Source organism: Meriones unguiculatus, chromosome 3 (genome assembly GCF_030254825.1).
Source record: "Meriones unguiculatus strain TT.TT164.6M chromosome 3, Bangor_MerUng_6.1, whole genome shotgun sequence".
Taxonomy (NCBI): domain Eukaryota; kingdom Metazoa; phylum Chordata; class Mammalia; order Rodentia; family Muridae; genus Meriones; species Meriones unguiculatus.
The window spans coordinates 109,092,076-109,108,394 of NC_083351.1; the positions used below are offsets into that span (position 1 = coordinate 109,092,076).

The window sequence follows — 16,319 nt, forward strand, 5'->3', positions numbered from 1 at the left end:
ATAAATATGGAAGACTTTGCAGGCCAAGTCCCTTAAATGTTTTCTTGTTATCTACAAAGCTAGGTAAATTGGGTCTTCTCAGGCAAAAAAGGAAAGATGTTTCTCCTGTCAAGAGAGGTTTAAGGAAACACAATACTTTAAGCTTTGCAGTTTAACCTCAAACCACTCAACTTCCCTTAGAAGCTCTTTGACTGTCTTGCAAAAATTTGACTAATAATTTAAAGTCATGCATTTATGTGTGCGCTTTTCTTACTTATCTCTAAGCTCTCAAATACAGTGAAAATAAGTAATCCATCTTAAAGCCACAGAGTGAACATTACAAGTAAACGGTTAAGAGTTACTGGGTAACTAGAGCCATGCTTCTAAAAATTCTTCACCAACACTAGCAGATAATATTGACTACTTGATTGACTGGAAATAGTGCATCGTATAGATGATCAGCACACCATTGACTAACAACAAATTGTTTGTCACTGTTCACGAGCAAAGGTGTGATCATTCAAATAACCTGGAGTTATTATGCACAACCCATTTAACTAATTGTTTCAACTCTTCAGTTTTTAACTTCCAGTTTCAATTACATTTGATCAATGTTGAGTCAATAATTCAAAAAGTAAAAAGGTTATTTCAACAGGAAATTTAATATATATCCTGGCAGACTAAAAGTGCAACAAATAAACAGTAAGGTAGCAAAGAGGCAGGCCTCAACCTCAGGAATGGAAGAATAACACAGACTTCCCTCACAATTTTTCTGACTTCTTTTATGTAACAATAAATGGTGTTTTTTTTTTTTCCTTGTCAATTATTTTTATTTTATCCCTTGCTAAGAATTCAGAAAAATGACTGGCTATTTAACAGGAAGGAGTGTACATAGACAATTTCGATGGCTTTATTTTTAAAGTTTTTATTTTTATTTTTTTCTTCAGAATTTATTCATTATATATCCCGATTGAAGCCCCCTTCCTCATCTACCCTAGTCCCACCCTCCCTTCTTCTTCCCTTCATCCCCTTCCCCTAGTCCACTGAAAGGGGAAGTTCTCCATTATTGCCATCTGACCATAGCTTGTTAGGTCTAATCAGGACTTGTTGGATCCTCTTCCTCCATGACCTGGAAAGGCTGCAACATCAGGGGCAAGTGATCAAAGAGCAGTTAACTGAGTTCATGACAGAGGCAGCCCCTGATTCCCTCACTCAGAGATCCACATGGAGACTGAGCAATAAATAGTTTTAAGGCAATGCCATGAACAGACATGTCTTACCTAAAACTCTTTATTTGTTAAACAAAGTACATTTAAATATTTAATTTTCTCATTAACATGTTGATGATTATTCATATTTATTGCTAAATTATCTTTTGGTTAAAACAGCAGTTATTCCTAAGCCAGCTGTATACCCAAATCACCACACAGAGACTAGGATGTATTTAGTTAACCTAGAGCACAATGCTGGGCAATGATTATGCCATTCCTAAACCTCCAAGCCTGCAAAGCTTCCTTCCATTCAGATTTCTCACATTATACTTGCTTTTAATCGTAACTTAGGTCCAGTTCATCTCTCCTAGTGGTTTTAAGTCCTCCCCTCCCAATCTCTCTTCCCAACTCCTCCTACTCATTTCTTCTCCCCTCTGGACCAGGTGTCCATTGCTCAGCACTGGCTGGTTGTTTTATTGACAAAACAGAGAACAAATGATAGCATGTTTACATAAACTTGAGACAGGTAATGCTTAGAATAAACATCACAATGCAATGTCCTAATTGAAACCAGATAGTGGGGTAGAGAAATCAGCATTTGAATGAACAAGGGTAAATTGTATACATTACATAAATTGTATACATACATTATAACAACAATAATGCTACTTTAAAGGATGTAAACTTCCAAAAAAGGAGAAACTAAGTAGAACAAAAAAAAAGTGATGTTATGCTCATTGGGTCCCTGTAAACTCAATCATGAGAGTATCAGAAGCAGATAGAAATGGCAAACAAAGGGTTTTGTAAAACTGTGTAAGGTGAAGAAAACTGTAAAACTAATGAAACAAGAGAAATCCACAACAAAGTAAAAGAGGGTCCCCTCATTTGGCTTTCCTTCCTACTCTATAATATTTTAGGCAGAATCTAAAGAAAGAAATCCAAAAAGAACAAATGTTCTTTCAAGAACCAAAGCCCAGACTCTCAGAAGATAACATGGAAGGATATAAAAGAGAACAGATGAATGACTGATTTAATTTTCTATCTTGTTGAGTAGATGGAGAATTTTAGTCTATTTTTATTCATTTTCATAGCTACCTGACTTGTGAAGAATGAAAAATGGTAGGCATTAATTCCTCATACGTTTGCCTGATTGAGAATGAAGCACATTGGAATTAGACACATTTATTATTAACATGGGTCTTGCTGTGGTCTGTTTGCCAGTATTTAGTTTAGTCACCTTTATGAACAATTTACTTCAGTCAATCTGACCAATCTTACAGTCACTCCTACTGAACATTTGTCATTATTAATTAATTATAAAGAGGGTTGATTATAACTTATAAAAATCACTTTGTCTAAAATTCTAGAATGGCATGATATAGCACCTTTTCAAAAACAGAAACAAAAGACCTTGCAATTTTTATATTTTTTCAATATTTTAGATTATATCATACAAGTATATATTTGCATATATATATATACATATACTTCAGTCTGTTATATCTAAACAATGTTGAGAAATCATTTTAAATTTGATAGTTTTCTCTTCATAGAATCAGAATGAATGCACAGCCCAAACTTCTGTACCTAAAATCTAAATGACATCATCCCCTTTCTGCTATTTCTGACAATATTTCACACAGTCAATCAGAGATAAATGTGCAATATTATAACAAAATGCTGCATTCTACCTATATGCAACGTTATCTCAACTTGTGGAAAAGTCATGAATTTGAATGAAGAGTTCATTCTCTCCTTCTTACAATTGTGTTTATTTATTTATTTTTCTCCTCCTTATTTAGTACAACTTACTTACTTTGTATCCTGGCTGTAGCCCAGTCCCCTATCTCCTGGTCTCACCCTCCCTGCCTCTTTCTTCCTCCTTATGCCCCTTCCCCAGTCCACTGATGAGGAGGTCTTCTGACCCTAGATTATCAGGTCTCATCAGGACTGTCTGGATGCTCTTTTTCTGTGGCCTAGTAAAGCCATACCACCAGGAGAAGGTTATCAAAGAACAGGAAACCAAATTCATGCCAGTGACTGCCTCTACTCTCCTTACTAGTACACCAAAGCAAGCTGCCCATAGGCTAAATCTGAGCAGGGGTTCTAGGTTCTATTGATGCATGGTCTTTCCTTGATTCATCAGTCTATGTAGGCCCACCCTAGGCCCAGGTTTTCTGTCTCTGTGGTTCTCTTCGTGGAGCTCCCGTCCTCTCTAGGTCTTTCTATCTCCCCCTTCTGCTAAGATGGGTGCCACTGAGTGTAAACCTCCATTCTCAGACATCGCTAAGTTGTCTGCAGGTAATTTTCCAAATTGTATTTGTTCAAGAATTTTTTTGGGTGGGGGAGGGACTTTGCTCTTGCCTCTTCTTCTCCTCGTATCTTGTGGCCGCTCTCTGCACATTCAGCTCCAGGTCCTGCCTACAGCCTCTGCCTTCTATCCCACCCATGTCTTTGTCTTGGTCTTAGTGGGTGGCATCAGCACCAGCAGCAGCGACAGGATGTTAAATTTTCCAACTGCAGCTGCTGTCATTTTCACTTTGGGAAGAAGAGAGTGGATGCGTAGTTTCACTGCCTTCATGGCTAAGGGCAGTCACATGAATAGCAGCCATCTGTGTGGTAGGAGAGTTCTCTCTCCACTGCCATCTGTATTGAGGGCAACAAGACACCCAGCTGTCTAACCGCCCCTTTTGGATAGACAAAATAGGGTTGGTCAGTCACCCAAGTTCCTCCTCTACAGAAAGACCTTCCAGATGTGCTGCGCCTGCCAGCAGAAGACTGATGCTGCCTTGGGATCTGTACCCACAACGAAAAATTCTACATCATAGGAGCCTAGTAGGAAGTCTTCTGGGTAACAGGTAAGCTTTTGACATACTAAGCAATACAGAGGCCATTCAAATTATACTTCTTGTGGTAATTTATCCTTCTCACCTCTCTGATAGATTTAAAGATCAGTTTAACAGCAAAAACTGAGGCTTCAGCTGCCTTCTCAGAAGAGTGTTTTTTTTTTTTTTTTTTTTTCAAGTATGAGGGTCTAAGACCTGTTTGGGGGTCTATGAATGTTTCTTAAGATAGGTAAATACAAGTATGAAGGTTGAAGATGATAACATATCTAAAATTTATCTTTTTTTGTAAAGTTAAATTCTTGTAAGATATAGGTATTCCACTCAAATCCACAGGTCAAGTGCACTCCAGATAAGTACTGTCAATTGACAGCCTATTCCTCTACCTGCTTATCCCTGTGTATAAGATTTGTTCTTCTCTCCCTAGTTTTGTGAGTTCATGGACCCAATTAGTTTCCAATGAACACTGATTTTTTTTTTCTTTCCTAAACTCCTTAACTTTATCTTCTGACCTGAACATATTTCTGTTCCGCCATACTATCAGATCCAAGTGATTCCTCAAGAGCTGCATCCAGGAAATAATTGCTGGGCCTGCACTTTCCAGCTGCAGATGGTCTCACAGATCTGTACAGCAAGGAGGACATCTTGCTCTTTCTGAACGCAGCCAACATTTCAGCTTTTTGCCCTTCCCACAATGTTGATGCCCCAGTGTCGGCAGGAAACACTCATACATGTATACGACTTCCCTTATTCATTTATTATCAACAGAAGGGTTGATGTTGGGCTTCTCCTAGCATTCGAGATCCCTACCTGCTACAAGGCTTGGCTGGTATAGCCTGCCCTCTACCCCGAATCTCCCAGCCCAGGGGCAGGGTTTCCACTTTCCCACAGCTTCTTTATTATATAATCCAGACATTTTGGCTACCCCTTCTCATCTCTCCCTTTCCTTTCTTCCTCTCTCCCATTTTTCTACATATTTCCTCTTCTTCATATTTCTCTGCTCTCTCTGTACATGCCTACCCCATCTCTTTTCTACCTGTAGATGAGGGAGCAAAAAGACTTTTAACAGCCAGAAAGTCAGGGAGTTTGCTGTGAGAGTGTATGTCATAGGAATGTCAGAAGCTATACCCATAAAGTCTCATTATCATGACTGCCAAAATATGAGCTGAAAAGGACAGTGCTAGTTATACCAAAGTGTACAGAGAAAACCCAGGAGGCCTCAGACCTACACTCTATGAGCAACTAAGCAATGCTGAGAGTGGGAGGGTTAATTAGGGAAGAGCATGGCTGGTTACACAGTATTGACTAGTCAGCTGTGAGAAAATACGTAAGAGTGATATACCTACTGAGCTGCCGTTATTTATTTAGTATGTACATCTATAAACATATATGTGCATAACAATAATTAATCCAAAAGAGGGGGTTAATGAATTCAAAAGAGAGCAAGACAGGGTATGGGGCAGAAATTAGTGGGAAGACAGAGGAAAAATTATATAATTATAATATCAAAGAAAGAAAGAAATTTTTCTAACAATATTTTATTTTGCAAATAAGAGCTTAACTATTTAATTCTGTTACTCCATATTTGCTTCTAATTATAAATAAATGTAAAGAATAAAGAACAAAAGAACTGCCCAGGCTTTAAACTGTCAAATTCATACACTTATTTAGAAAATATAAAAAAATTATCTAAAATAATATGGCCAGTTGGTTAGAGATATACTTTCTGAAGACCAGAACTTATTTTATATTTTTCACAACAATGAATAAGTTGTTATAACTAATCAGAAATATATATTTTTTTTTTTTTTTTGTTTTTTTTGTTTGGTTTTCAAGACAGAGTTTTTCTGTGTAGCCTTGGCTGTCCTGGATTCATTTGGTAGTCCAGGCTGGCCTCGAACTTACAGAAATGCCTCTTCTTCTGTACTGGGATTATGGGCATGCATCATGGTGCCTGGCCAGAAGTATACAAAGTGAATAAACTGTAATTTTTAAAAATAAATTAATTAATTAAAAAAGAAAAATGTAATGTAAATGTGTACAACCACTTTAAAAATCAATCTTGCACTTTCTCAGACAATTAGGAATAGTGTTGATTCAAGATCCAGCTATACCACTCCTAGGCATATATCCAAAATATGCTCAAGTATGCAACAAAGACATTTGCTCAACCATGTTGATAGCAGCTGTATTTATAACAGCCAACAGCTAGAAACAACCCAGATGCCCCTCAGTTGAAGAATGGATACAGAAATTGTGGTACATATACAGAATGGAATATTACTCAGCAATAAAAAAAACAAGGAAATCATGAAATTCACAGGTCAATGGTGGGATCTGGAAAAGATCATCCTGAGTGAGCTATCCCAGAGGCACATGATATATACTAACTTATAAATGAAAATTAATCATATAATATAGGATAAACATACTAAAATCTGTACACCTAAAGGAGCTAATCGAGGAGGAAGACTGGCTAAGAGGCTCAATTCCCATTCAGAAAGGCAAAGAGGATGGACATCAGAAGAGGGAGAAAAACAGGGAATAGGACAGGAGCCTACCATGGAGGGCCTCTGAAAGGTTCTACTCTGCAGGGTATCAAAGAAGATACCGAGACATATAGCCAAAATTTGGGCAGAGTGCAGAGAATCTTATGAAAGAAAGGGGAGATAGTAAGACCTGGAGGGGACAGGAGCTCCACAAGGAGAGCAACAGAACCAAAAATCTGGGCACAGGGGTCTTTTTTGAGACTAATATTCCAACCAAGGACCATTCAGGGAGATAACCTAGAACCCCTGTATAGATGTAACCCATGACAGCTCAGTCACCAAGTGGATTTTCTAATAATGGTAACAGGGACTGTCTTTGACATGTGCTTAGTGGCTGGCTCTTTGATCACCTCTTCCTGAGGGGGGAGTAGCTTTATCATGTCATAGAGGAAGACAATGCAGCTGCTCCTGGTGAGACCTGATAAACTATGATCAGAAGGAAAGAGAGGAAATCCTCCCCTATCAGTGGACTGGGGGGAGGGGCATGGGTGGTGAAGGGGGAAGGAGGTTGATATTGGGAGGGGAAGAGAGAGGGAGCTACAGGGGGATACAAAGTGAATAAACTGTAATTAATAAAGAAAAGAAAGTAAAAACTATAAGCTAGTTCATATTCTACTCCTAGTGCCAACTCTATATTAGTGTATCTGTCTTAAGCACACACTCATTTGATGTTTGTTAAAGAAAATGAAGTAATTGTTTTTCTGTACAGGCCAAGGGTATAGCCATCACATATTTTAGAGAATGGAATGAGATTGGGTATGCATATTTCTTTAGCAGTTAGAGGTACTACATGTATATTAATTATGTTTTCTCCATGATAAATATCTGGTCTGATGACATTGCTCTGTTGATGGAGTGTACAAGGCATAGACTGATGTGTAAGCTCTACTATCTGACCTACTATGCAGTCTTATATCTGAGTTAGGCTTCTCTGTAAAATGTCAGGGTTCATCTACTTGCTGACTGTTTTAAATGCTTTGCAAGTTTCAGTAAACTTTGTAGCTATGTTCAACAGCTGTTACATTTTTATTATGAAGTATTTACTTAATTTTGGGAGTTATATGTACTGATTTTTAAAATAAAGTAAAAACTATCTAAAAAAAGAAAAATCAATAAAAATTTTAAAGTCTTCTAAATAAAAAAAAAGGCACACTACGCATATATTAAGCCATGAATTTGAAAGAGAGCAAGAGAGAATATATGAAAATATTTGGAATGAGAAAGAGAAGAATAAATTATGTAATTACATTATAATCTCAAAAACTAAGAAAGTAAATTTTGATAATATGAAAACCTAAAACACCAAATTCTGATAAATATGTCAAACAATATCTCTTATTATTTGCTAATTGAAACTCAACAGTAAGGAAGGAGGACCTACCCTATCAGTGGTCTAGGAGAGGTGCATAGGGACAGAAGAGGGAGAGTGGATGGGACTGGGAAGAGATGAGGTAGGAGGGCATAGCCGGGATACAAAATGAATAAGTTGTAATGAATAATAAATTAATAAAAATATGAATAATATCAAAATTCATAAGAAGTAACAATCTCAAATCAATCCATTTCAGGACTCACAAAGCAGCATTATGTGCCTCTGGACCTCCCCTAGATAAACAAACTCACAGTTCATTAAGAAATTTTGTTAAATCTCTGTTTCACATTCCCTGCCCTCTATTACACTATTGATCTGTGATTAGATGTTCTAATAAATTAACTGGCTTTTCTATTAAAAAAAAAAAGTAACTCAACAGTAGCATGCACTTAAGAAGACAATCTTACAGTTTCTTATGGGAGCAAAACTGCAGATAACACACGGACAGCAACCATAATCATTACATTTTCTCTCAATTAGCTAGAACATATTTACATCCAAATGCTGTTCACAGAAGTTCATAGAACCTTGATTGATGATTCCCAAAATTATAAAGACACAAGACATATTGCTGTCACTGATATGGTGAGAAAACTACTTGAACTAATTATTTAGTAAGATATTATTTGGTAAAAAAAATCTATCAAATAATGGAAAGATATAAACAATTTTAAATTTATATTACTTTATGAAATGTGCCATTCAAAAACATTATACAATCTTACATAGTTATAACATTATGAAAGTCTATTAAAGGCAACTCTATTGACAAAATTTTAAGATGTCAGAGTTCCCCAGAAAGAACTGTGTAGGCATAGACATAGCAGGGAAAGGACAGAACAAGGCAATAAGAAATACACATTGAATACAATTTTGACAGATACCTGTCACTGCGAGTGGATACAAGTTCTAGAATACTGGATGTGAAAGTAGCCAAGTAAAACCTAAAGAACTTAAAGACATAATGGTACAAATGACACCTTGGGCACATATCTTGAGCTATCAGTTTCACAATAAACTACTTAAGGCAAGATGTTCACAACAGGGAAGCAGTATGAATAGTGATGAAGAGCTGGGACAAGAGAACATAAGGAAATAATAATCTTTGCTCTTATTTCTCTTTACACCTAAAACCATTTATATAAATTTCATATTCCTAAAACAATTATGCTACACATTCCTGAAATACATCTGAAATGCCCATACCAAACCTGTTAGATAATAATCTTTACTTCTGGAAATCACAACATTTTTCTGTCAAAAGTGGGTGAGTAACAGTCTCAGAAAAGACCTCTATGCCCAGATTTTTTGGTTCTGTTGCTTTCCTTGTGGAGCTCTTGTTCTCTCCAGGTCTTTCTTTCTTTTTTTTTTTTTTTTTTTTTTTTTTTTTTTTTTTTTTTTTAGGTTGTACTTATATGATTTTATTTTATTTTATTTTTTTAAATAATTGCTTTTTTATTAAGAAAAAGTTTTACATGGTTTCTTCTCCAACTCCTCCAACATTATTTTTTTTTTCTATCAGTTACATTTTATTAACTCTGTATCCCAGCCGTGTCCTGATCCCTCATTCCCTCCCAGTCCCTCCCTCCCTCCCTATTTCCTACTTCTTTCCTAAGATTCCCTGAACTCTGCCCAAAGGTTGGCCATAAGTCTCAGCATCTGCTTTGATAGTCTGCAGGGCAGAGCCTTTCTGAGGCCCTCTGTGGGAGGCTCCTAACTTGTTTCCTGTTTTCTTCTTCCTCTGATATCCATACTTTTTGCCTTTTGCAATGGGGATTGAGCATTATAGCCAGAGTCCTCCCTCTTGATTAGTTTCTTTAGGTGTACAGATTTTAGTAGGTTTATCTTATATTTCTATATGAGTGAGTATATACCATGTGCATCTTTCTGCTTCTGGGATAGCTCACTCAGGATGATCTTTTCGAGTTTCCACCATTTACCTGAAAATTTCATGATTCCCTTTTTTTTTTTTTTTTTTTGTAAATGCTGAGTAATATTCCATTGTGTAGATGTACCACAATTTCTGTATCCAACCAAGGACCAAGCATGGAGATGACCTAGAACTCCTGCACAGATGTAGCCCATGGTATTTCAGTGTTCAAGTGGGTTCCATAGTAATGGGAACAGGGACTGTCTCTGACATGAAATGATTGTCCTGCTCTTTGATCACCTCCCCCTGAGGGGGGAGCAGTCTTACCAGGCCACAGAGGAAGACAATGCAGGTGAGAAGGAAGGAAAGGAAGACCTCCTCTATCAGTGGACTTGGGGAGGGCCATGAGTGGAGAAGGAGGAGGGAGGGAGCTACGGGAGGGGATACAAAGTGAATAAAGTGTAATTAATAAAAAATTAAAAAATAAAAAAATAAAAATTAAATAAAATTTTTTAAAAAAGTGGGTGAGAATGAGTAAGTTACTCCCATGACTTGCATTGATATATGTAGAAGCCATATAATAACACTTAAATCTACCTTAACCGTATTATAATTAATAAAATAGAGTATCATACTCAAATACATTATCTTCTATTAGTCTAAGAAACTCTAGGCCACAATCCTCTCATTCATTTTTCATAACATGAATAATAGTATTCAAATATTAACTTGCATGACTTAAGGAAGAATTCAAATGAGCAGAAAACAATGTACCAGTGAAAGCTCATATATAGATCTAAGGTCATAGAAAAAATATATAAAATAACACTAAATGATGGCAGAGATAAGAGCTTTGTTGCTAAGATGAGAGTAAAGATTGAATATAAAATAGCATTCGTTGAAATAAAAAGCAATGACATAAAACAAAGATCTAGCTGGTTAAGAGCACTGGCTGCTCTTACAGAGGAGAGGACAACTTTGATTTTCAGCACGAACTTGGTGGTCTGTTAAGCATCTCTAATTCCTTTCTAGGAGATCCAACAACCTCTTCAGGTACCCTCAATGACTTCACTAATATGGTACACAGATATACTACCCATGCATACAATAAAAGTAAGTAAAATTTTAAAATGACAAAACTCAAATATAATCTCATAGTACACACCACTTACTTTATTGGAAAGTGCAACAATGTAATACAAACATTTCTGCTCATTCAGTATTATCAATCTCAGGTCATTGCACTGGACTTAGTAAGACAGATCCTTCTTTCTTCCTTTTGAAGTCTAATACTGGTCTGTTTTATGATGTCACCCACATTCTTATTTTGCAAGGTAGTAGGATGGTTCAGAAGATAAAAAGTACATCTCCCACAAGCATATAACCTGAGTTCAAATCTCAACCATCCATTTTAAAAGCTAGATCAACTGCAGGTTTGTCTGTCTAGATCTGGGGATGGGAATCAGAATTAGGATGAATACTGTTGTTTACTGTTCCCTAACCTATCTCAAGGTTTGGTATTAAGAAAGTAAGGTGGACTCCAACCAAGCACCATGCATGGAGATAACCTAGAACCCCTACTCAGACATAGCCCATGATAGCTCAGTCTCCAAGTGGATAGTAAGGGGAACAGAGACTGTCTCTGACATGAACTCAGTGACTGGCTCTTTAATCATCTCCCCTGAGAGAAGAGCAGCCTTGCCAGGCCACAGAGGAAGACAATGCAGCCAGTCCTGATAAGACCTGATAGACTAGGGTCAGATGGAAGGGGAGGAGGACCTCCACTATCAGTGGACTAGGGGAGGGGCATGGGAGGAGATGAAGGAAGAGTGTGGGATTGGGAGGGAATGAAGGAGGGGGGCCACAGTTGGGATATAAAGTGAATAAACTGTAATTAATATAAAAAATAAAAATTACAAAAGAAAGTAAGGTGGAGAATGATAGAACATGTCGGCTGATGCACCCCGTAGACTTCCCACGTGTGCAGAGAAGGTACATACGCATATTCAGGTGCACATATACCACACACATCAAGGTAAACACATCACACACACACACTCACACACATTTGCACACATACACACCCACACACATTTACACAAACACCATTTTTTTCCATAAATGCTTTTATGTCTGTTGTATCTAGCATTTAAATTTTTTATTTCATTTTTAATTTATTTTTATTAACTACAGTTTATTCACTTTGTATCCCAGCTGTAGCTCCCTCTCCCTTTTCTCCGAGGAATCAATCCCCAAAAGATTGCTTGTGTCTCTGTCATATAATGTTGCTTCAGTGTCTAAGGAAGTTTTGCAATAAATGATCATTATCAAGCTGCAATAGAAACAAAACAAAACAAAACAAAACAAAACAGATTTCCTTCCTGAAAGAAAGTCCACAGTGCAACTCAACACCCATTGTGTCTGAAAGTGATACGAGAACCACTTTTGCCCTAGATCAGTCAGCTGTTATGTAATTCCTTGTTTATGTGTATGACAGTTCATAGTTAAGAAGGGGAAGAAAAACATGTTTCAGAATTTAAAAATGCACTTCCTCTCTGTAGATTGATGCTAATTCCATCATTTTATTTTCTGTTCTCCAGTAATTATTTTTATAGTAAATGATATCCTCTCTCCCTTTTTTAATTAATTATTTTTTTTAAATTATGCTTCATTCACTTTGTATCCCAGCTGTAGTTCCCTCCCTCATCCACTCCCAATCCGCCCTCACTCCCTCATCTCCTCCCATGCCTCTCCCCAAGTCCACTGATAGGTCTTAGCTTAATTCTTTTTGCTTTTTTATTTTTGAGAGTAAATTACTTGAAAAACAGTCATTTAGAGTCTATATCTTGGACTAAGATATTTTAGAATAATGCAAAACTAAATTTCTTAGATTACTTATGATGTGTCTCCTTAACATATAACCCTTACATCTTACTAAATATTAATTTTTTTATATTTCAGACATTGAAGGTTAAATATTTGTACATATTAATAAATTCAAACGATGGGAAGCATAGGACATGTTTATTTTCTTTTAAAAAAATAGACATCTTACAGACCTTAAAGGTTTTTGTTTTGTGGGTGGCACTGGAAAAATTTCTGGAGCAATATTCATGCCTTTCAAAGAAGAACAAATGCTGCAAGAAGGCAGCATCACCTTACTGTGCTTCCTGAGCATAACACAGGGAGAAAGAGCCCCCTAATGGTTCAGAGAGCTACAGAAAACAGAGGTGAATAGGCTTCCTTAATTTTAGTTCCAGCGTGGTTAAAATGAGTAATCAGGAGAGACATCTGATACTATGGGAGTTAATGAGAAGGTGAATAAAAGGTCAAATCGACCTTTCTTACAAATGCAAAGAAAGAAGGCAAACTGAAGATGAACTGCTTGAGTAAACTGGAGATTTCAGACTCAGAACGACCCTTAGGTGTCTCACTCCCAAGACACTAGTCTTCCTTGATCTTGTTTGCAGAGACAGATAATACAGAATGCAGAGGGCACATTAATTAAATAGCTGGAAATTGAAGTGCTGATTTAATAAGAGCTCTCTTGCTCCAATCACTGAATATTTCCCGCTAACTACATGGGGATTCAAATGTTCTAATAGAAATTACAAACTTAAAAGAAATAAAAGAACAAAAGTAATATGGAAAGTCCTGTAACAATGTGTCTACACATGAACATTACAAGGGTTAAGATGTCATTTCAAAAAGCTTTTAAAAGAAGAGTGAACTTTATATAGAAAAAAAAGTATATTTACATATACTTATACTAAAATTTAAATGAGCTCATTAAAACATACAATACAACTGAGGATTAGTCTCTTTTATAGAATAATACAACATAGCCTATAAAGAAGTAAGAAAAGAATACTACAAAACAGATATGTATCTTGCTGTGAGAAAATTATTAAGCTTAAATAATTAAATATAGTACAGTTCAAAACAAATACATGATTTAATTGAAACCAAGTTTGTCTTCTTAGAAGATAAAACAAATAATTTGCATCAAATAAAATAATACTAAGGACAATTTTGACATGTTTCTCAGAAAATATGATTGATATAGGACGTTGATTTCAGTAATGGATATAGCAGATTTAAAACAAGTACTGAACTTCTGTTAAAGATAAAACTTTTGTATCCATGAAAGTATGTGCTAGGGTGCCTTCAGTTCACAGTTTATCAATTGAATCTGAATCACAGTATTCAAAATAAATTAATACAAAAATTGTTCAAGAGACTCAATTTAAAATAAAAAACAGTATCTCCAAGCAATATATTGATATATCTATATATTTATCTCTCTCTCTCTCTCTATATATATATATATATATAACTCTAGACAAGCCATACTTTATGTAATTTATACTCTATTATTATTCTCTTAAGATATTGTCTTGACAAATAGTACTACCTAAGTATCTAAAATTACTTTTGAAATACTATGTGATATGATGAAGAAATGTTTTGCATATAAGATTATTTTATTTTAAATAAATCTAAAGATGAGAGAAAAGAACAGAAATATAACAGTTATGTTCTAAACTTCAGATCATTTACCCCCAAGAGGCTTGATAACCTTGTAACTATTTAAAAAATGTAATAACATATTAAAAAGTTTTGATCACTCATCACAAAGTGGTATGTTCTCTGATAAAAGGAGCAAGCCAGGGAACCTAACAAGGACAGAGAAATTCTTGCCATAAATTAGCTCTTTATTTTTTCAAAAATAAATACCCTTATACATTGATAACACAAATCATTTTATTTCCCACAAGCAAGAAATCAACCACTTTAGTCACCATGTTCTCTCTTTGCAGTTAGTATTTTAACCCATATCATAAGGTCAGTCATCTCCATCAGTACTGCATTGCTTCAGCTGTAATGCCTGTTCCATTCCATCAGTTTCTTGAAAAATCATTTTGTAAAACCCTGCTCCCAGAAGAGAATTTCTTATTGGAAAGACCACACGCATTCTCAGGCACTTTGCCTGCACATACAGTCTCTGACACTTTAAATATTAATTGATGGGACTGCAGCTCAGCAGTGAACTCTAGAATGCCTAAGCATCTCCTGACTCAAATTTCCTTCCTTTTCCTTTTGCACAGGACTCTTTCAAGAACAAACCCAATATCCACAGCTATCATAGAACAGCAGTCTAATGACACTTTGTTGGGACACAATATGCTTACTCTGAAAAGTTAAAGCTGCGCTCAGAAGATAGATTTCAGAAAGAATAAGCAGACAGTATCTCCTATGTCTATATCAAATTAAAACTTGCAGTTCAGGCAATAATTGTCCTTCTTGACATGTTTTCATTATCAAAGTAATTTAACAGCAAAAAAAAGGAATGTTCTTGAACATGTTGTGATACTGACCCTAAAATGCCTTAATATTTTAAGGGTAGATTTGGTGTAATTCTCTTCCATATGTGGAGAATGTACTGCATAAACATATCATGATGATTGCGTTAAAAAGTGCATGTACCTGTGAATAAGTATGCAAATGTATTCATTTAAAGATTTGTATTTGTCATTACATACAGCATTGACTCTAATGTTCTACTGCAAACTCAGTTTTGAAAGCAAGCTTAGCTACTATGTATCTCACTGTGGCTGCCTAAAAGCAAACACAAGGAAAAAATGGAAATAATTTCCTTACCTGTATCATGAAACTGTTCTCTTTGCAATGTAGAAATGAAGAGGGGCTGGGTTAGGGCTTGATTTTTTGTTTCTCTTCAATTCTGCTTTAATGCTGCATGAGTGTGCTCAGCTATTCCAAGGTGAAGTCTGTTATTTCTCTCCGGCTTTCAGAGCTGACATCCTTTTGTAAAAGAAAAAGCAGCTCAGTAAGTTGTTGACTGAGGCAGCTGGGAAGCAGGATTATCCGGCACCAGCAGCAACAGAACAATTCTCCTCTCTCTCTCTCTCTCTCTCTCTCTCTCTCTCTCTCTCTCTCTCTCCTCTTTCTCCCTGATGCTCACTCAGCTCTAAGTCTCAGCTTCTGTTGCTGCTATGTAATCAATCTAGCCTGTCTGAAGCTAATAGTCCCCTATTTAACCAGCCAATCAATAGCAAGGATCCCACTGGTAGTCCCAAGAGCCTTTTCCAAGAGTGGTATAAACAATAAGAGTTTTGCCAGCAGTTTAGCCAAGTATTTTTCATTATTTTATCTCCCTTAGCAATAGGATTGGAGAGAGCAGAGGCTCAAAGCAAGCTTAGTGTTATTGCATATTTTTGCATTTAAAACTTTAACCCTTCCTTTCCAGCTGATCACAATTTACAGTATACATATTCACCTTTTCCATCATTATGTGAGACATGTCGCAGAATAGCAATGAGTAAGCCTAAGGTTTTGTACTACCGTATATGCAATCAGCAGCAGAGTTGCCTACGGTGGAATCTGCTTTAAGCTGGAAACAACAATGCCTCCCAGCAAACTTTACCTCAAATAAGTTAAAGAATACCCAGCATGTTGAATGATGTTGAGTTATTC

The 16,319-nt window shown here is 36.3% G+C and overlaps 1 protein-coding gene across 2 annotated transcripts in view; it reads right to left on the minus strand.

Moving 5' to 3' along the window:
• The window catches only part of Cdh18 (cadherin 18), a 1,064,923-nt gene extending 1,049,149 nt beyond the window's left edge, over positions 1–15,774 (minus strand). For both annotated transcript variants that reach the window (XM_060380420.1, XM_060380419.1), the window contains exon 1: positions 15,486–15,774. The gene's annotated coding sequence lies outside the window, so the exon portion shown is untranslated. The remainder of the gene's footprint in view (positions 1–15,485) is intronic.
• Positions 15,775–16,319: the final 545 nt, after the last annotated feature.